Source organism: Papio anubis, chromosome 7, assembly GCF_008728515.1.
Source record: "Papio anubis isolate 15944 chromosome 7, Panubis1.0, whole genome shotgun sequence".
Taxonomy (NCBI): Eukaryota; Metazoa; Chordata; class Mammalia; order Primates; family Cercopithecidae; genus Papio; species Papio anubis.
In genome coordinates, this window is record NC_044982.1 from 66805064 (window position 1) to 66826782 (window position 21719).

The 21719-nt window shown below is 36.3% G+C and overlaps 1 long non-coding RNA gene across 1 annotated transcript; it reads right to left on the reverse strand.

The window, feature by feature from the left end:
• Nucleotides 1-607: 607 nt before the first annotated feature.
• Nucleotides 608-20785, reverse strand: LOC116275732. The gene is made up of 3 exons (XR_004184938.1): nucleotides 13626-20785; nucleotides 10693-11446; nucleotides 608-896 (listed from the first exon to the last, which is right to left on the reverse strand). It is a non-coding gene; the product is annotated as an uncharacterized LOC116275732 (long non-coding RNA).
• Between the last annotated feature and the right edge of the window lie 934 nt (nucleotides 20786-21719).

The following is a 21719-nucleotide window of genomic DNA, read 5'->3' on the forward strand; positions in this document are numbered from 1 at the left end:
TGAAAAAATCCTATCACCTAGTGACATTGTAGCTATCATAATGTCATAGATGTAACACATTATTTACCTTTGTGGTGATGCTAGTGTAAACAAACAGACTGTGCTGCCAGTCACTATAAATAAAGCACATATAATTAGGTACAGTATAAAATAATAATAAAAATCTATCTTATTTATATATTTACTACACTTTTTATCATTATTTCAGAGTGTATTCCTTCTACCTATAAAAAAATCAAAAAACAGCCTCAGGCAAGTTCCTCAGGAAGTATTCCAGAAGAAGGCATTGCTATCATAGGAGATGACAGCTCCATGCATGTTATTATCCCTGACGACCTTCCAGGGGAACAAGAGATGGAGGCAGAAAACAGTAATATTGATGATCCTAACCCCTATGTAAGTTCCAGCTAATGTGTATCTTTGTGTCTTAGTTTTTAACAAAAAAGTTTAAAAAGTAAAAAATTTAAAAATAGAGAAAAGCTTATAAAATATAAAGAAAATATTTTTGTACAGCTGCACAATCTGTGTTTTAAACTTATTATGACAAAAGAGTCAAAAACTTAAAAAAATTACAGTAAGCTAAGGTTAATTTACTAAAGAAAAATATTTTTAATAAATTCAGTATAGCCTAACTGTACAGTGTTTATAAAGTGTACAGACACCACATCACCTCCCCACTCACTCACTGACATACCCAGAGCAATTCCCAGTCCTGCAAGCTCCATTCATGGTAAGCACTCTATAGAGGTGTGCCATTTTTATCTCTTATATTGTATTTTTACTGTACCTTTTCTATGTTTAGCTACACAAATAACCATTTTGTTACAACTGCAGAAGATGTAGGAGATGTTGGGATCCAAGGAGCCCCAATCAGTGCCATCTCTTTCTGATGAGTTCTGAAGCAATTAAAAAATAAGAAAAGTGTATGAGGCAAGCTCAAGTCCAAAACGTCATCCTTGTCACTGATAAATACAGCAGAGAGCTAATTCAAGATTAAACATTGCATCTAGAGATGCTCTATTGCACAGATACTCTTTCCACTGGTGGGTCCATGTATTCTTAAAGGGTGGTGCTGTACGGGGAGAGAGATGCTTAAAATGGCAAATGTTTAAAATTGAGCATTTGGATCTGGTGAATTTTGAAATCATCCCACTGAAGATACTTTCCTTCCAAGCTCAATAAACAAGCTAACAGATATTTTGTAACCCAAATGCTTCAGTCCCATCCTCATTGTGTCAATGGTATCTAGCTAGAGATGGAAGAATATTATCTGTGAAATACATAGTCATAGGTATTTCATGGTCCATTAGCTTAACTCTATTCTGGCTGTTGCAGAGTGCTTAAATAGCTTTAGAAGTCTCTATGGAGATATAGCATATTTTAAAGAAGTTATCAAGCATGCAAATTCTAGCATTTCATTTCAAAGTCTAAGTCAAAATTCTGTAACACTATAAATGGTTTAATTGCTAAGTTGTTTTGTTGGCCATGGGGTTCAGGTAGAAGAATCTTTATAGTTCCCTGAAAGACAGAGTGAATTCTAATTAAGGTAACTTGACATTAAAAATAGACACAGTCATGTCATTAACAATAGGTATACCTTCTGAGGAATGTGTAATTAGGTGATTTCATTGTTGGGCAAACATCATAGAGTGTACTCACACAAGCCTAGATAATATAACCTACTACACATCTAGGCTGTAAGGTATAGCCTATTGCTCCTAGACTATAAACCTGTACAGTATGTGACTAAACTGGCTCACTGTCCAAACTACCCAAAGTGAGGTCACAGGACCACTGTTTAAGAATTCCACTTGTCACAAATTCCCTTATTAAGAAGTATGTAAAAGAGAGAAAGTTATAAATTTTTCCTATTATAAATTTCAGATATTCTGAAATAGAAGTGAGTTATGCAAATGTTTAAAAGATACTTGATGGAATAGCAACTAATAGGAATACCTACTCTTTTTTAAAACATTTTGACAAATTGAGCCTTATATCATAGTACAGTTCTGAATTCAATTCATCTTTAAGAAAAGCTTAGTGAGGTTACTGCTAAATTACTTAGTTGCACCAAAATAATTTTTTATTATAATTTCATGCTAATCATTGATTTCTGACTTATGTCATTATCTTACAATGTTTCAAAGGCTCTTGGAAAGCAACAAGATAATGCTTTCTTATCAATAAAAATTGACTTCTGAATTTTTATAATGAATTGTTCTACATCCACGAAGAAACTTAACCTCAATGAATTGGTAGATTCAACTCAGCACTAACTGAATTGGTGGACAACTTTCTGGGGGAAAATAAGACAATGCAGGAGTACTCAGAGGGAAAGAAGGCAAGTTTGAAATGGGGAGATCTTGACCCTTTCAGGACAATATAGTCCTTCAGTGGAGAGAGAAAAATTTAGCACCTCTTCTGATAAATAAATCTCTAGCATGCGGTCTAATACAGATGTGCTCCAAAAACGATACCCATAATACTAGAAATTTTCTATCCGTGAATGGTGGACACTCATTGACTAACAGTGAATTGCCATTATTACTGCTCAGTGGGAACACATTTTAACAGTTTAATAATTTCTTCAGTTAATTAATTCTCCAATCATTTAACACAGTACCAGCTGCCAAAGCAAGTTCACGGTTGAGTAAAACATGAAGCTCATTCACTTTCACACAGCAATGAGCTGCTAAGGCTCTCTTATATGATCATAAGTAATGTCATTCACACATCCATGCAATTATGAAAACCAGAAAACCACAGAGCAGGGTGACCCAGAAATGCCAGTTCCTCTGAGAGAAATTCAAAGCAACTTCTGATGTCACTCTATCACCCTTATTTTCTGGGTTATTTTTTTACCCTTTTTTTTTCTCATAATACTTTCATTGCCATTTTTTTTCCTCCACTTTGTTTTCTTCTCCCTTTTACCCTTTCTCTATATCTTTTAAGGATTCCGGAGACATCAACTTCTGTAACAGGAAAAAACTAACAGTGTCAACATCTCCTTCACTACAATAGGAAAAAAATGATGGTCTAAAAGAGGGCCTGTGAAACCCTTCCAAAAAGGGAGGATACGGAAAAAACAACACTCAGAGGGGCAGAGGAAGAAACTGCGTGCATGGGTGGGACCTGCCGTCCAGTTCTACTAGCAGTGCTGACCCGAGTGAGGGAAACCAGGAAGAATTTCCAGGCCACTGATCCATTAAGGGCCCCCAGCCTGCTGCAAATCAAAATAAACATCATCTAAATATTTTCTTAGCAGTGTTCCCTGCTTCAAACAGGCAAAACTACACACTCCGGCTCCCTCTGCTAAAGACAGAAGAGTAGCACAGTGTGCCTGGCGTCAGTGTCAGCTCACCAAGCGAAACTTTTACATTGTATTTAAAAATCAGGAAAACGTTCAGAGTCACTGCATCTTTTACACCTTCAACAAACTGAGCCTTATATCATAGTAATTTTAGATTCAATGCATCTTTAAGAAAACTTAGTAGAGTTACTTCTAAATTATTTAGTTACACTGATATAATTTTTATGTAATTTCATGGTAACCATTGATTTGTGACTTATTATCTAACAATGTTTGAAAGACTCTGGAAACACCTAGAAGGCAAGAGATGTCTTTAACAATTGTGTGCATGTGTGTGTGTGTATATATATAAAATCAAATTTATTTGTACTTTAAGAATCCTTACCTTTCTATGCATATCAGGAGCTGCATAAACAGTGATTGTAGCATAAAAGTATAAAAAATAAATCTTTTAACTTTTTTGAAATCTTCACCTTATACTACACTTAAAAGATGTACAGCATTCTTGAAGAAATGCATATTTCACATCTTTTTTCCTGAACTTTTGTGTTTTTCAATTATATTGAAATGATTTTATAGCAGAATCTAGGACATTCCCAGACTTTGCAGATACCCCTTAAGTTTCATACAGAAGCATGAAAATTGTCCTTCTTTGAAGGACATGAAGCCTCCCTCAGACCTTAATATATCAAAGGTAACCAGTAAGAACCAAGCTTAGAGATTCCTCTCAGATGTTCTGCACTGTATTCGATTTTTGGAAATTCTGGATATGTGGACAGAAGTACCAAAATATAATTGATACTTACTTTCTTATATCCTTCAAAAGTGGGAATTTAACTTCTGAATTGATTTGATTTAGAAACTTTGAATGATGTGATAATTCTTAATGAATTATGAGTAAACTTTATAGACCTCATTTCAAAGATAATCATCAATACTAAAGAAGTTGTTAAATGCTTCCTTGTGTCATAAAAATTATGTAGTCAATCATCTGTGTCCTGAGGTTTAACTCAATTTAGACTATTACACATTTCATGTGGCTTCTAACTATAAAGGTATCAGTCATACCAAAGGATAAATAAAATTAGCAGTTTATACAATGCCTGTAGTATCATTTTTCAGCATACAAGTGTTGATAGATTAATTGAACAATCTGAATTTAGTGGAGTCCAAACATGGAATGGATTTATTGTCTTCAATAATAAACCTTTTGAATCTCCATTTCCATCTCTTAAAAAAAAATTGAGCCAGAATCTAAAATGCTTTCTGGATATTTCAACCTACTGAAGTTCCCAATCTTGCCCAAATTTAAAACTTCAAATTCATACCCAAGAAACACTCCTCTCACTTAACTTAGGCTCCCTGTGCTTCTCCTTCCCACCTCCCTTTTCTTGTTCTAGCTTTTCCTTTGTTGAAGCAGAAAGTAGAGCTTAGAGAAAAGTGCCAAAAACATTGTTTACCTTCCTTGTGCAGTTATAGTCTTCCCTTAGCCAAAGACAATCTCTGTATGGTGTGCGTAGAAAGGCTCGTGTTGTGGGTTTTTTTTTTTTTTTTAAGACACCACAGGTGAATTCCATTGGATGCCCCCTTGAGGCAGCCTCTCCGTGCTACAGGTGTACCTTCTGAGGTGGTACACCTGCTCTGGCTCAGGACTTCAGTCTCTGCTTCAAATGATATCACCAACGATCAAGCACACGTGGTTCCCTTGCACTAGTAGCCCAGTGTAAAATTCCACCTCGTTGTTCCCTAAACACTGAATGATGCACAAGCTCCTCACCTACTTCTCATCTCTCTGCCTTATGGTTACTCTCAGTTTCCCCGCCAAAGTTTGCTTACATCATTGTGGAGCAGGTTAGCAAGGCTGCTATGGGAAGAGACATCTAATACAGGCTTGAGATACCACTGTCATCCTCTTCCAAGCATGCCAATTCCTGTGAGGGATTCTCTTAGACCCCATTTTCCTTGGTTTATGAGGGGAGGACTATGAGGGGGGAAAACCATAACACTCTTTCCTAGGCCAAGAACTCAAAGCCACAGTGAATGTCCTCGAATCCCTTAACTTTTTCTTACACCCACTGGGAGCGACGATCAGACTAGCAGGAATAATTTGACTATCTCTTTCCATTTAATTTGTTTTGTTTTTAATTTTTTATACCTTTAAAAATGATTTTTGTTTATGCTATCATACAGATAGAATACAAAGGGAAGGTGTATTCGTCTATTTTCATACTACAATGAATAAATACCCAAGACTGGGTAGTTTATAAAGAAAAAGAGATTTAATCTACTCACAGTTCCACATGGCTGGGGCACGACTTACATGGCAGCAGGAAAGAGAGCATGTACAGGGGAACTGCCCTTTATAAAACCATCAGATCTCATGAAACTTATGCACTATCATGAGAATAGTGCAGGAAAAACCTGCCCCCATGGTTCAATTACCTCCCACCGGGTTCCTCCCAAGACACATGAGGATGATGAGTACTACAATTCAAGATGAGATTTGGGTGGAGGCATAGCCAAACCATATCAGAGGGATCCCATGGCTCAGTGATGGCTTTCTGCAGAATATGGAAGCACTCATTAGTTTTGTTTTGAAGTTTTAGCAAAAATTCCAAAACAGGAGAAGTCTCATACCCCATCCTGCTACCTACTGTTAACCAAAATTTGAGGACTATAATAAATTTTTCAGGCTGTACTTATCCCAGAATTACTACTTTCCTTTATAAGGCCAGAGAGATTTATAAAACAATTTCATCAGTGCGTTGAAAAAGACATTTCTAGAAGCCATTGGCAGTTAGGAGTCACTTCGGTTAAGGGCCACACTTTAATCATTTCGTTTTGTTCAAAGCTGTGAAAGCCAATAGAAATAATTTCGTGACTGTTAAATTGGCCTCCTTTTTGAAAGGGCAAACACGAAATCAAATATAGGAACTCTTTTTTGAGAAATGTAACTCCTTTTTTCTTTTAGTCATCTTCTTCTGCATTTACTGCGATTATCTCAAACCTTTACCTCTTAAGTTCAATTTTAAGTTTTTTTCTCATTCCTTGCAGCCTCTAAGCTGTTTATTAGTAAGGGTGTTGTTTTGGTTCTCAATTTGTTTTCTTATTCCAGTCATCCCCCTTTTTATCCCACTCTTCTCTTAAATCATCTTATCTTTGAGTCCCAGTTTTAATAAATTTGTGTTTTCAGTAAGTTTCTAAATATATATGCTTTCTGGATAATGTTTTCCTTTATACTGGGTTCACTCTCGCTTTGCATATCAGGCTTCTTCCCCCTTTTCCCCTTGGTATGTGTGCATAGGTTTTTGTATGCTTGGTTTCAGTTGTTTTCTATAGTTATATTTTGATTTTGCTTCATGAGAGAAGCTCTGTCCAGACCATGTGTTTGCCCTGACATTATGTGTGTGAGAATTGTTCTGATTTCCCTTCTACCAAATCTGGGACAGTGGGTCTTGTAAGCTCTAACCACTTTTATACTGTCTAAGATCATGGGACTAGTAGAGGGGTTGTCTTAACCAAGACCAAGTGCACTTCTTGCTGGGAGACGCCAGGCTCTGATCGCCCTGATACCTGGTACCTGTGGGTTGCTCACTCCCCAGGCTTGGGCTTGTTATCCCTACTCAGCACAGCTATCTAAAATGGAAAGACCCGGGGCAATTCTTGCCTCTTCAGAGGTACTGTGATGCCATATAGGGGCTTCCACTCTCAACATTTTTTTTCTTAATTTCCCCCAGAAAGAACTTCGGTGTGACTATTTGGCATGTACCTTCCCTAAAACAAAAATTCTTTCCTGGTGCCTGAATTCTGGCTCTTCTCTTCCCACAGTTGTAGAATCTTCACCTCCATTACAACTCCTTTTTCCCCAGACTCTAGGACCAGTTCTATAAGGGAGTGGAAAAAGGATTCAAAAATGCTATAAGAACTTGCAATGAGCTGGGTGCATTGTATATTATTATAGATAATTTAATTTTCATTATACTCCAAATTTTTTATATAAGAAACTAGAAAGGAGGTTTTATAACTTGTCACAACTCCAAGAAGCAGAATTCTATCCTAGTTCTAGCCAACCTCAAAGCTATGTTCTCTACACCATACCTGTGGGGTGCTGGTAAATGTTTAACAGCCAGTTCCAGAGGTGAGAGAGAAGGGGAAGGCCTGATTTGTAACATTTGTGATTCCATGGTGTTAATAATACCACCATGATCAATTTCAAGTTCTCCATCAATGAGCTCACAATATCTTTAAAATGTTATCAGCTCTCCCCAGTCATGGCAAGCTTGTTCTAACACACGAATTACACTCCATAATACCTAGTTCTCTATTTTCAACCATCACACTTACTTCTCTGATTCTTCTCCTTAGTTTTATTAACAATGCCAAATTTCCAAATTCTCTGGGCTCTTCTTGACCCCAGGTATGTAACTGGATATTCTTACTAATCCCTGTGCTTTACCCTCTAAGAGGCTATCCTGGCACCCACATGAGCCTGGAACCTTGCTTTGCCTTTGCTGATTCTTAGCCAGGGACTGGAAACCAGTATAGAGCTCTGATTACCTACACGTAGATGATAGAAACCACATGATCTACCTAAATTTCTGAGTGCCAGCTGCTCAGGGTTTGCCCACTGCTATCCATGTACCACCTGTCTATCACCAGAGTGTACAGATCCTTCCTTCCAAGACTCAAAGGTTTGTTTCCCAGGAACATTTTCAAACATTGTGGGAAGGTCTAATTTCAGGTTCCCAATCTTCACAATTGTCCTTTATCTGCTGCAATTAACCACATTTTGCTGATGTATCCCCAGTGTATAATGTGGAACCAAGAGCATGCTCACAATGGAGGAAAATGAGTAAGTTTCTGTGGCACATCAGTGGTGAAGTACTATCTTTCCTCCCGTTAGATGTAGAACAGTCACTGTTGCCACTGCCACCGCTACCAGTACTCACAGCCCATCAGAACAGAAATCAACACTCCAACATCTCCCATTTGAAAGACTATCTGCTGTAACCCTAGACTTCCCAATTTCTCAATTGTTTTGTAATTTGCTGAATGTTTACTGGGAAATCTGTGTTCTCTATCCTGAAGCTGTGGAACATAAACTATTCACCATATTTAGTGTCGAACAGAACTGCAATTTCTAAAGCTACTTAAAAGAGCGGGGGGAGCCATTTCCCTAACTTTCAATATTCTGCAGAAATAATTTGAAATGAGTAAGTTGAATTCATTCATTATTATTGCATAAATCAAAGGCAAAATTATTTTTCTGAGTAAAGAAAAAAGGGGAAGTAGGATTCAAACTAAATTTAAGAGCACAAATTAAGTAACATACAAAATGTTAAATTAAAATGTTAGTATACTCAAATTGTATAATTTAGAAATTAACTTGATTCAGAACTTCTAAGATTCAAAAATCACTGAACAAGGACTAGGGCTTAATCATTTACATCTTCAAAGAAAGGTTTTATTAGCACTTGATAAGGTGTTAACTGAATTCAATGACACTTCTTAAGAATAAAAGGTAATTTGACTGTCTTATCTTTGCTCCACAATGTCTGTGTTTAACCTGACAATCCCAAACTAATCTTCCCTTTAGATCAGGTACACATCAACATATTGTAATTAGCTACAGGTGATTTAACAACAAGTCATTTAAGTGTTACAGCTTTGAGTCTGTAAACAGTCTCCATAGTTCTCACAATTGTTCATTTTGCATTAAGAGTTTAATGGCTAGCTCATTTTTTTTTTTTTTTTTTTTTTTTGAGAGGGAGTCTTACTCTGTTGTCAGGTTGGAGTGCAGTGGCGCAATCTCAGCTCACTGTAACCTCTGTCTCCTGGGTTCCAGCGATTCTCCTGCCTCAGTCTCCCAAGTTGCTGGGACTACACGTGTGCGCCACCACTCTCAGCTAATTTTTGTATTTTTAGGAGAGACGGGCTTTCACCATATTGGCCAGGATGGTCTCAATTTCTTGCCATTGTGATCTGCCTGCCTCAGCCTCCCAAAGTGCTGGGATTACAGGCGTGAGCCACCGTGTCCGGTGGCTATCTCATTTTTAAACATACTGCAACAATTTCTGCAAAAACATATTGAAAAGCTAATTCTACTGTAGATAAGTTTGACTGTAATATCCTATTAACACATTTCTATCAATGAAATAATGAGTCAGTTAATACTATGTATTAGCCTGACAAATTGTCAACATATAATGTAAATCAAATTACTAAACAAAAACAGTTCAACATGTAAAAACTTATAATATAGCTTTAAAGAAGTAATCACAAAGGATTTATCCTAAAGCCTGTTTATACAGATTCAGAATCTTGAAGCCCTGTGTTTTGTTTGTTTGTTTGTTTGTTCATTTGTTTGAGATGGAGTCTCCCTGTGTTGCCCAGGCTGGTGCAGTGGCACGATCTCGGCTCAATGCAACCTCCATCTCCCAAGTTCAAGCGACCCTCCTGCCTCAGCCTCCAGAGCAGCTTGGATTACAGGCAGGGTTTTGCTGTGTTAGCCAGACTGGTCTGAAACTCCAGACCTCGTGAGCTGCCAGCCCTGGCCTCTCGAAGTGCTGGGATTACCTGCATGAGACTGTAAGTGTCTTTGAGATTACTAAATAAACTAAAGTAATGCAACAAACCATTCAGATAGAAGGAAAATCACAGAAAGAGAGTTTTAAAGAAAATTTACTTCACTGATTTTTCCCATTGCTCACACCAGAATTTTGATTGTAATATTGCAATAGGGTTGACATAAGTTATTCATAAATAAATAACAATGTTTATGGGGTTTCTTTACCAAGGGACTTCATGAAAATGACAAACATGCTTGCTTGCAAACAATTGAACATACTCTTTAAAAGAGTTATACATTCTTAATTCATATAGCAATGATTTTAACTGAATTACAAACACATATGTAAACATAAATGACACTACATAATAGAGTTCTGATATCAAGTTTCAAATGCACTAAGAAATCCATAAGAATCTCCACCAGATTCTTGGTGAGACCCAAATGGTATTCATCCTAAAGGCCCTAGAACCTCTACTCCATTGCACGTTGTCGTGATACCCCATAATGGTAGCAACTATTACGCATCCCCTAATGGCATAAGATCATGGATTTTACTTGTTAATCACTACACAACCATTTTCATGTGGGGTCCATGAGGTTGTCAGCACGCAGGCTCAGACTCCACCAGTTACCTGCTGCTGGCTCAGGAAGTCAATGACAAAGCATTGGAACTCCCCTATCTTTAGTAACATTTATTACCATAAAATTTTAGTACAACAACAAAAGTGTAATTTCCCATGGAGGAGCTGGTATGAGATTTGACCTGTGACTTGGTTATTTAGAAACGAATTATTAAATTTGCTAATTATACCTAATCTCTTGCTGCTGTCACTGCTGCTACTCCTCCTTTCTTCTCTCCTCTTTGCTAATTTTATTGGCATCATTTGCATTTTCCACAGCAGGTATGGAGGAGAAAATAAAAGTAATGAAACACAAGCAAATACATTCTTCAAAATATAACACAAACATTTCTACTTAAAGAAAAAATTAAGAGCACTGGCTAATTGTGATTGAATTAATAATTTATATTTTCTAAGCAATCCTATGTAAACCCAAGTGAAAAGGATTAATAAAAAATATTACATTTTTATGTGAAAAGAATCTCAAAGCATAAGTTTGCTATATAAAAAGTAATTTAAGCAGGGACATGCAAAAGCTGTTGTCACCAAAAAAATGTAGTGCTGTATTCAATGATTCTAACTCCCTTGAAATTGTGTATCATGGTAATAACAACAATGATCTCATTTGACTATATTATAAATATGATATCTAACTTTGGAATTGTTATACTTTCAGATTCCTATAATTTTCCAGAGATATTACTATTAAAAAATAAAGTTGGAGTAAGAACAACCATTCTAGTTTTTATTTTGTCTTGAAAAAACAAAGTCTTAAGAGAACCACAAAAAATTACTAACAGAAATTGCCACTGGACACATCTCTTTCCTCTCTTTTCAATCACGGCTACTTAAAATGCAAACCCACTTACCACAGTCCTGACCTATTCTCTCCAATTTCTGAATGTCAAACACTTAGAGTAATTGTTGGCTGTCAGAGTCAGAAGTCTGTGGAAGCAGAGAAACTAGACATTTGGCATTTTAACTTTCTGGAACAAGTGATTTAATTATTTCATTAGTGTAAGAGAAAAGTATCTACACCAAGATCCAGGCACACACTGTCATCAAAAGTATCTCTGATACGGTAAAACATATATCGGAGAACTGGGAAAGAGGATTATATTTTATAAATTTGTATCTGTGCAAATTAACTCTTACATTTCAATGATAAATGGAAACCTGAAATATAAAAAATGATTTAATTGCCATGAGTAAATTCACAACACTGCTGTTTGCTGAAGAATGCTATTTATACATTTCTTATGAGGTTACTGAAAGTTTCTATTTTTGTTTCTTGAAACTAAAAAAAAAAAAAAAAGATTGATCTTTAGTGCTTATATAATTAAGATGCATCTAATTTCTTTACTTTTCAAATGTGCATTAAATGTTTCCTTCATAATTTATCATTCAGTGCAGCATCCTCTTTAATGTATAAATAATGATAAATTTGGACATTAATTGAAAAAGTATCCATTAATGTTTTTGCTAGACTATCATTTCATCTGATCTTACTTCAGTAAAAATATATATATTTTGAACAATACATATCAATGTGTGAAGAGGTCAGCATTTTCCCAAGTGCATTCCTTGGAAGCCCAGATCTAAGAATCTTTTTTTAAGGAAAGTTGTATTTTGATGTATCTGCTCTTTTTAGCATACTTTGTATTTTAGTATAGTCATGCATTACTTAATGATGAGGATACCTTCTGAGAAATGAGTCCTTAGGCAATTTTGTTGTTGTGCAAATATCACAGAATGTATACCCCTAGAGGGTATACACCTACTGCACCCCTAGGATATATGGTATAAACTATTGCTTCTAGGCTACAAGGCTATACAGCATGTTACTGTACTGAATAACACAGGCAACCGCAACACAATGGTAAGTATTTGCGTATCTAAACATAAAAATGTATTGTAAAAATATAGTATCATAATCTTACGTGACTACTGTATATGCAATCTGTCATTGATCAAAATGTCATGTGGCACATAAGTTTATATCAAATGTATAGGAAAATGCACAAATCATAAGTACATTACTCAATAAATTCCCAAATTGAAACCAACACACAGATCAAGAAAGAAAACATTACTAGCACCCCAGGATCTCCTATGAGTCCCCTTCTAAAGTAACCATTGCATTGATATCTAATACCAGAGATTAGTTTTGCCTGTTTATAAACTTTATGTAAATAAATCATCCATGTACTCTTTTTCATCTATTATAACTAAAAATTATATTTTTGAGAGTTATCCATGTTATGTATAGTTGAAGTTTGTTCATTCTCAGTGATGTATGTTATTTCATTGTATGAATTCATCATACTGTATCTATTCTACTGCTGATAAACATTGGGGTTGTCTCCATTTCAGAGAGACTCCATTATTCCTCAAAAATAATGCTGCCACGAACATTCTAGTACATATCTTTTGGTGAACAAATGAATTTGAGTACTTTTTACATCTTTTTTTTTTTTTTTTTTTTTTTTAAATTGAGATGGAGTCTCACTCTGCTACCCAGGCCAGAGTGCAGTGGTGCAATCTTGGCTCACCACAACCTCGGCCTCCAGGGTTCAAGCGATTCTCCTGCCTCAATCTCCCGAGTAGCTGGGATTACAGGCACGCTCTACCACACCCAGCTAATTTTTGTATTTTAGTAGAGATAGGGTTTCACCATGTTAGCCAGGCTGGTCTCAAACTCTTGGCCTCAAGTGATCCTCCTGCCTTGGCCTCCCAAAGTGCCGAGATTACAGGCATGAGCCACCATGCTTGGCCAACTTTTTTATATCTCTTTTGGCTATTTAAATATCCTCTTTTGTGACATGACTGTTCAAAACTTTTGCCAATTTTTTTCTATTGGATTGTGTCTCTCTAATACTGACTTGTAGCAGTTTTGTTGTATATTTTAAGAATAAGTCTTTTTTCATATATAGTACAAATATCTTTTTTCCTAATCGGTGGCTTGGCTCTTTATTTTCTTAATGGTTCCTTTTGATGAAGAGAAATTCTTAATTTAAATGTGGGCCAATTTACCATTCTTTTTACTTTATCTGTTAATATAAGTTTGTTCTCCATGTCATAAAGATATTCTAATATATTTTCTTCTAAAGTCATATTGTTTTACCTGTTATATTTAGATATAGGGTAAGGATCATTTTTTTTTTCTCCAGTGGAATCCAATTGATCCCAGTACCTTTTATCAAAAAGAGCATACATTATCCACTGCAGCTCAGTGTCCTCTTGGTCATAAATTACAGTAAGGGTCTGTTACTGGACTCTCTATTCTGTTCCCTTGGCCTATTTTTATGTCAAGAAGATACTGCCATAATTACTAGTTCTATAAGATTCTAAAGGAGTGATGAGTATGTGTTTGTGTTGAGAGAGAGAGACATCATTAGGATAAATATAAAACAAAGTTAAACATTTTTTTGTTGTTTTTGGTTTTCATTTACTATCTGAATTATCAGAAACCTTATTTAATATGTTAAAGTGTATTATAATTATCTAAGAGATAGATATATGCTATTTCCCAAAATTAAATTTATGGAACATTTTTTTCCATGGAGTGTCTTACAGGACTAGTGTTCTAAGTAATGCATTTGGGAAATAAATAGATGTATGTTTTTAGGTAGTAAGAGCTGAGCCTCAGGCTAGGTCCAAGTTCTTGATAGCTCTCAGCATGAGACGGCGTTTCTAATTATCACAACCTGTATGAGGTCAATTACATTAAGCTCTCAACATCCAGGTGCTTAAAGGAAGACAGATATCTATTTGTTGGAATGCAATTGCAAAAAATTAAATCCTGTTTTATATCTTTCTTAGCACTCCTAGATCTTAAACATTTTTGGTGCCTCATCCTTGATTCAGAATGAGAGGATCTGAGAGAATTAGTTCTTTAAAGACAAGTTTTAGCTCCTTGACCTTCTCAGATGTCCATAGTTTTTCACTCAGTTCAGGTAAAGTAAGTGCAGAAGAACCCATTACAGTCACCTGGATTCTCACAAGTTGTAAGCTTCGAAGCTCTACTTCTTATTATTAAAGATGGCAAAGAGTTCCAGAGATGAAAAGAGTTCATATTCACAAGTCATGTGACCCTCTACTTAAAGTTTGTCTTATTTAAACCATAGTCAAGGCTTTGAGAGCTTTCATCGTCTAATGTAAGGCCTGTCTTCTCCCCACCCCACCATCATGATTATGTCTGATTAGCAAGGGAGTCTTGGGACACATTTTATGTCATAGGATATTCAAAGCCATAAAGATGCCATAATTAGAGTTCTAAAATTTCCCAATATTTTCTCACATTCAAAACATCTTAAGATTTCAATTTATGAAAAGAAACCAGTGTTATTGTATCTATACTTACCATTACAGCAATTCACTAGAATAAGTGTATGTATTTTAGTCTAAGAAAGAAAAAATATTTTTGGTATTTTAGTTGTGTCTTTCAATCAGCCACATATCCTAAATAAACCACATCAAATGTGCTGGCTAAAATGAGATTTGTAGCAATTACAAATATACCTGTAAATATATTAATAAGGCCCTTCCACAACACCCACATCCAACCCTCTTAAACAGCATTTTACTGCTCCTACTGGTGGTTGCAGTATTTTAAAGACTAATCTTATGCTAGTGAGAGATTCAGTGAGGCATGGTAGAAGGGGCCCAAGCCAATAAAACTGAATTCAAACATGTGTCCCACTACTTGTGGTCTATGTATCACTAGGCAAATTACTGAGACTTTTAGAACTTCATTTTCCTGATTTAAAAATTAATGCAGTAATACCCCTTAGGTTTTGTCATGAGGATTATGTAAGGCATTTATGTAAAGCACTTGACAGATTTCTTGTCATATAGGAAATGCTCAGTGATATAGTTTGGCTCTGTGTCCCCACCCAAATCTCATGTTGAACTGTGATCCCCACTGTTGGAGGTGGGGCTTGCAGGGGAGTGATTGGATCATGGGGGTGGTTTCTAATGGTTTAGCACCATCTCCCTACTGCTGTCTCATGACAGAGTTCTCAAGAGATCTGGCTGTTTGAAAGTGGGTAACACTTCTCCCTATGTTCTCTCTCTCCTTCTCCAGCCATGTGAAGACTGTGCCTGCTTCCCCTTCACCTTTTGCTATGATTGTAAGTTTCCTGAGGCGTCCTCAGTCATGCCTCCTGTACAGCCTGTGGAACTGCAAGTAAATTAAGTCTCTTTTCTTCATAAATTACCCAATCTCAGGCAGTTCTGTATAACAACGTGAGAACGGACTAATCCACTCAGTAAATATTCATTCCCTTTCTTTAACCCTTCCACCAATTCCAGATGCTTGAGGATGTTATCAAAGAGTCATACATCTTAATGGTTATGTCAAGTTGACCACCTTCAGGTTGGAAGTTCTGTGCACCTCTTGCCTTCTCAATACTTCACAATAATCTGGATCTCTAAGACTACAAATGTGGCATATAGGATCAACAGAGGATGAACCTGGAATGACTTCCAGAAGAACAATATTCAGGTATCCAAGTGATAAAAACAAAATACAAAATTGAAATTTCAGTGCCACCATCCTACTACTACCAGTATTTATCCAAGTGAGATACCACACATGGCATAATATGTTCTATTCTAACAGCAAAGCAGGAACTTCAAGCTTTCCTTCGACTATTTAAGGTTTTAATATTTTCTTCAGCCTAAGGCAGGTATAGCTGAATCACTTCATGCTAAAAAATAGAATCATAAAGTACTTCCAAAATGGAAAGCAGACGCAGGTACCAGTTTTCAGGGTACAACATTATGAATACAAATCAGAATCTTAACAGAAATATTTCAAGTTTAATATTGGAACTGTTGTTAGCTGTAAAAGTCCAGAATGTAAAGGGATGAACGTTGTTCAAGAATAATGTCACCTAGGGGTCAAAATCCAGCAGAAATTGATGATGGAGGCCCTTATGTTACTGCAAGAGTCACAACATCACACAGATGACTGTGTTGCTAAGTACTTGAAATTTATGCTGGTCACTAGCTTCACTGGGGTGCTCTTTCTTACAATATCTTATATCATTCTTAATTATGACATTATCTATTCTATGCTGGAGTGTTTTGCTCAAAGATTATTCTTACATGTTAGTCTAATGCCCTGACAGCAATACTAAATGTAAAAACCCTGAACTACATGTCCCTGAAAATCCCAGATTGTGTTGTTTCCTGTACTAGGAAATGTTGATATTAGGGAAGAAAGGGGTTGGGGGAGAAATCTTCTTATCCAAATCTTCAGGCTAATGAAATAGGAAAATTAACCTATGTATTTCTCAGATGTGTGCTTTTAAACTAGAGATGGAGAGAAGGAAAACACCAAATGTTGGGTTCCCCCGTTTAAGACCAACTGAAATATGTCCATGGGGTTGAGATCAAAGACTTTTGAAAAAGCACTATAGCAGCAGAGGGCTGCCATCAACTTCTCACAGGCTTTCTGCTTTCTAGTTTCCTACACTCTGCTGTACTTTCCTCTTGGACGTAGTGACTCCTTCGTGGGATCTCAGTTTATTTCCCATTCAGTATTCATAGTACCGTACTCCAATTTGTGGAGCAACCTCATTGCTACCAATCGTTACTTTTACCTCTGCTATTTTCTCTCTTACCTGCCCTGTTTCCTATTTTTCAATTAATAATTCAGGGCTGACAAACTGGCAGGTTTTTCCTCCCAACAATATCAGAAGGGAAATTGAGTAAAAAATTCAAGCTATTCACAAATCACCATCACCAAGAGTAGACTGCCATTAAAGACAGTGTCTTTAATGAGTAAATGCCAGCATTCAAATATCTTAGTCTTATTGCATGTATAATAAATCTAAGAACTATTTATAAGAAATTTACAGCATTAGCTATAAACTACAGCTGGAGGATAAAACGATTTTGACTATAAAGAAAACTATGATGGCTTCTTACTCTATTCCATTTTCCCAAATAAAATGAATAGGAAAGTTAGATTTAAAACCATATTGATTAACAATAGGTAATGCCCAGAAATAATGGAGATTTCTACTGATGAAAAGACTAGTTAAAAAACCATCCTAAATTCATACAATGGAACAATGTAGTCTTAAAAAGAAATGAGGAAATTCTCTATGTACTGCTGTGGAATGATTGCCAGAATATATCATTAAGAGAAAAAAAGCAAAATACAAAATAGTGCATAGCATGTTACCTTTTCTATAATAATGAGGGGGAGGGAAGAATATAAAAATTAATATTTACTTTTTAATATTAAAAAAAAGAAAAGATAAGCCCAAAACTCAGAAAGCATAGACACCTCTGGGGGAGGGAAAAACAGAAATAAAAGCGTGACTTATCTAAGTGTATCTTGTTCATAGTTTTGACTTTTGAACTATGCAATGTTTTACATAATTAAAAACAGAATCAAATTTAAAGGATTAAGTTTCCAGTTGAGATTTCAAAAAAAAAAGATATGTTTCAACCTTTTTCATCTACGGAATGCAGCTATAAAATCAAGACAGAATGCATGAGCACCTTTTTTAAGATTTTGTAAATAACAGCAGGTGTTACTGGAATTCTAAGTCCCATCGAATCATGTAAGGTGAGTTTTAACGCTTTTTTCCTGTGGTATCCCCCTACTTGAACCCACTAAAGCCAGAAACATGGAAGTGAGCACTGTGATACAGACAGAAAGCCAGGAGAAGCCCACTAGCTTTAGTTTGAGGGTCCGAAAAAGGTACTCCTGATGCTCCAAAGAAATGCAGAAATCCCCTAGAGTCCCCACTCCCCTGACCATCAGCCCCACATTGCTCCTCCTCTAGTACCCCAGTCTTCAGGCAATTCTATGGAGCAGCAGCTCCCAGAACCCACAGGAGCCAGAACTCAGGGAGGTGACTCCTCCCTGAGTTCTGTAGGTGAAACTACAGTTCTTAAAGTGCTAGTCAAGTCCGATTGTGCTCTTTTTCCTCTGTCTTTCCTCTGCTTGGGCCAAGACAGACTAAATTGCAGGAGTGACAGAACACAATAAGTAAGGTCATTAAAGAGCCCCAAGTTTTTGACCAGAGGATGAAAAAGAGAGTTCCAGAAACCAGGAAAGTACTTGGGGGGAGATTAGAGAAAGTGAAGAGATCAAAAAAAAAAAACCCATAAAATTATTTTTATGAATGCTAGGACTTACCCTCGAGCCACACACACATGGATCTCACCTGAATTAGCATACAAAAGGTGTTGGGAACTGCACTCACAGATAGACCATGCCCAAGTTACAGATTGACCACTCGATGACACACTCCCAAGGCAGATCCAAAGAGCACTATAAAGGCTTTGAAAATTGAACTGACATCGAAATTATAGCTCACAAAAGTCAGATTGGAACTTGCAGCCTGACTTTAGTGGGTCGACTGACTGCTAAAAAGAAAAATGACATTCTTCATAGAATTTAAAGAAGACACAGAGCCTCAAAATGTAATAATTCAAAGTATTTAGGATACAATCAAACATTACTTAGCATATGAAGACCCAAACAATTTCCAGTCACGTGGAAAATACAATATTCACCAACATCCATGTTATTAACGTGGATGTTATTAACATGTTATTAACATGGATGTTGGTAGTCAAAATCATAACAGATATATTAAAATAGATACTAAAATAAGTTAAGTAAATAAATTTGAACCTGAAATATTAGTATAAACTCATAATTTATTTTTATCTTTACACAATATATCTATTTCCTAGCTCTGTCCACTAAAAAGACCTAAAAGCAATGACAACCCAAAGGCAATGAAGACCCTCAGTGCCCAGATGTGGTCTCCTAATGCCATTACCCACTAAAAGAAATCAGGGTACTTGGAGAAATAGCTGATTTCAGGTCTGGAGCAAGAAATGTACGAAATAAACCTATAATATCTTGCTTATGACTGAAAGTAAGAAAACCATGAAAAACTACCGGGGTCATGTTAAAAGAACATAGGTGCCAACTTGGAGTGGTTCCCACTAGCCAAAGATGGAACAAATTGAGCAGGAAAAAAAAAACAAAAACAAAAACAAAAACCTTCAATATATCAAAGCACAAAAATTTCATTCACAGGTATATAATATTTAATTATTTACAAGATAAATATATATTTCATTAATATATTTGTGTGTAATCATGGGTTCATGATATGCACAATAAGTACATACAATATAAAATTAAAAATAAAAATGAATTGGTTACCTTAGATGTTGCTAAGGCATCAACTCATTATACTGATAATTAATCAACAAATGGGAAAAACTGGCATTATTCCTGCCTTCCCACATGAATCATACAGATAATTACTGAAAGAGCATTTTTATGGAAGACTCACAACTTATAAATGCAAGAGAAATGGCAGTGGCAGCATTCAATCCCTGAGGAGATAATAGATTTAAGAAACAATCATCAATGGCTGCTAAAACCATTAGGTGAAAAACATTTGGGGAATTATAACAGAGGGATTAGGCTGATACCATCTGACCCTACTCATCAAACTTAGCATCGAAGAGAGAAAATAAGATATATGTGCCGCCTTATGTTGCGCAGTAAGAAGTATACAACGCTATTCATGAAGTATATTTTTAAACAAGGATGTAAAAATAAACAATTTAATCAAGCATCTCTATTTAACTTCATTTACAGAAAATTCAGGGAACATAGGAAAAGAAGCATCTTAAATGATACCAGGAGGAACAATTAGCTGAAGCAAGAACTTGGGAAATTCTACAGGACAAATGAGCCAGTATTTTCAATGAATAAATGAAAGGAAGAAAAGAGGGGGAACAATTATAGATTAAAAAGAAAATAAAAAGGAGAGGAAATGTAAGAGATAGAGCAAACAAATGCAATGTGTGGGTCTTGCTAACACCCTGATTCCAGCAAAGCATAAAAAGATATTTTTGAGATAATGAAGGACAATAGAACGTAGACTGGGTGTTAGATGGTATAGAGGAATAAATGTTAAATATGTTGGGTATGTTAACATTATTGTAATTATGCTTTTTTAAAAAAAATGTGTCAGAGAAACATAGTTTTTATGTGTGAGATTATCTGAGATCTGGAATTTGCTATAAAATCCTCCAGATGTATTCTGGTATTACTTGTGCATTAAAATCCATTAAAAAGTAAGTAAAATTTGAAACTCCATCTTGGTTTTGTAGCACCACTCAAAAAGAAGAGCTGTTTGGGCCAGGCATGGTAACTCACACCTGTAATCTTAGCACTTTGGGAGGCCCCAGGTGGATCACATGAGGTCAGGAGTTCGAGACCACCCTGATCAACATGGTGAAACCCCATCTCTACTGAAAATACAAAATTAGCCAGGACTGGTGTCAGGAACCTGTTATTCCAGCTACTAGGGAGGCTGAGGCAGGAGAATCACTTGATCCAGGGAGACGGACGTTGCCGTGAGCCAGAGGTTGCAATGAGCCGAGTTTGCACCGTTCTACTCCAGCCTGGGCAACAAGAATGAAGCTCTGTCTCAAAAAAAAATAAAAATAAAAAAAGAGCTGTTTGAAGTAAATAAGTACCTCATGATACTCTGTTTCACATCAAATTTCAACTGGCTGCTGCTGGTTCTGTACATGTTGTGCGTAATACATGGCCTATGAGACATACTAGTTCTGAACTGCTTTTGTTACAAAACTATCTGAAATATCACCACTGCACCCCATCTTTTCCTTTTAGGCTGAAAAAGATGGTGTAGACCACTAGGGATACTCTTGTTTAAGTTTATTACAGCAAACTCTCTGGTTGATTTTCCCATTATAGACCTTATCACCTTGTGGTCAACAGAGTTCAGCGTGCTGAATTGCCAAGATTTTGTTGAATTTTCCTCACACAAGTTTCAGACAGCATATGGATCAGTGTGTCACTAACAGATCATTCAGTCTTCCCTCTCAACCAGTTTGACCACCACTGAGCCACCAAATCCTTTCTCATAGCACCACAGCCTACATGTTTCAGGCCAAGATCTCAAGATAGCCACAGAATAAAGAAAGCAATCCCTACCCTGTGGTGACTGCAACTCCAGGTGTATTTCCCTAGTATTTCTGAGCTGCTAGAAAAAGAATGCATAGTATTGGCTAAATGAGTACTGAGTTTCTACATTATTGGAGTTTGAAAGTAATTTTAATTTCTGTATTTGCCACAGAGATGTTAGAGAGATTACTGTTGCCATTTCTGAAAAGCCATCTGTTACAGGCTTGATCA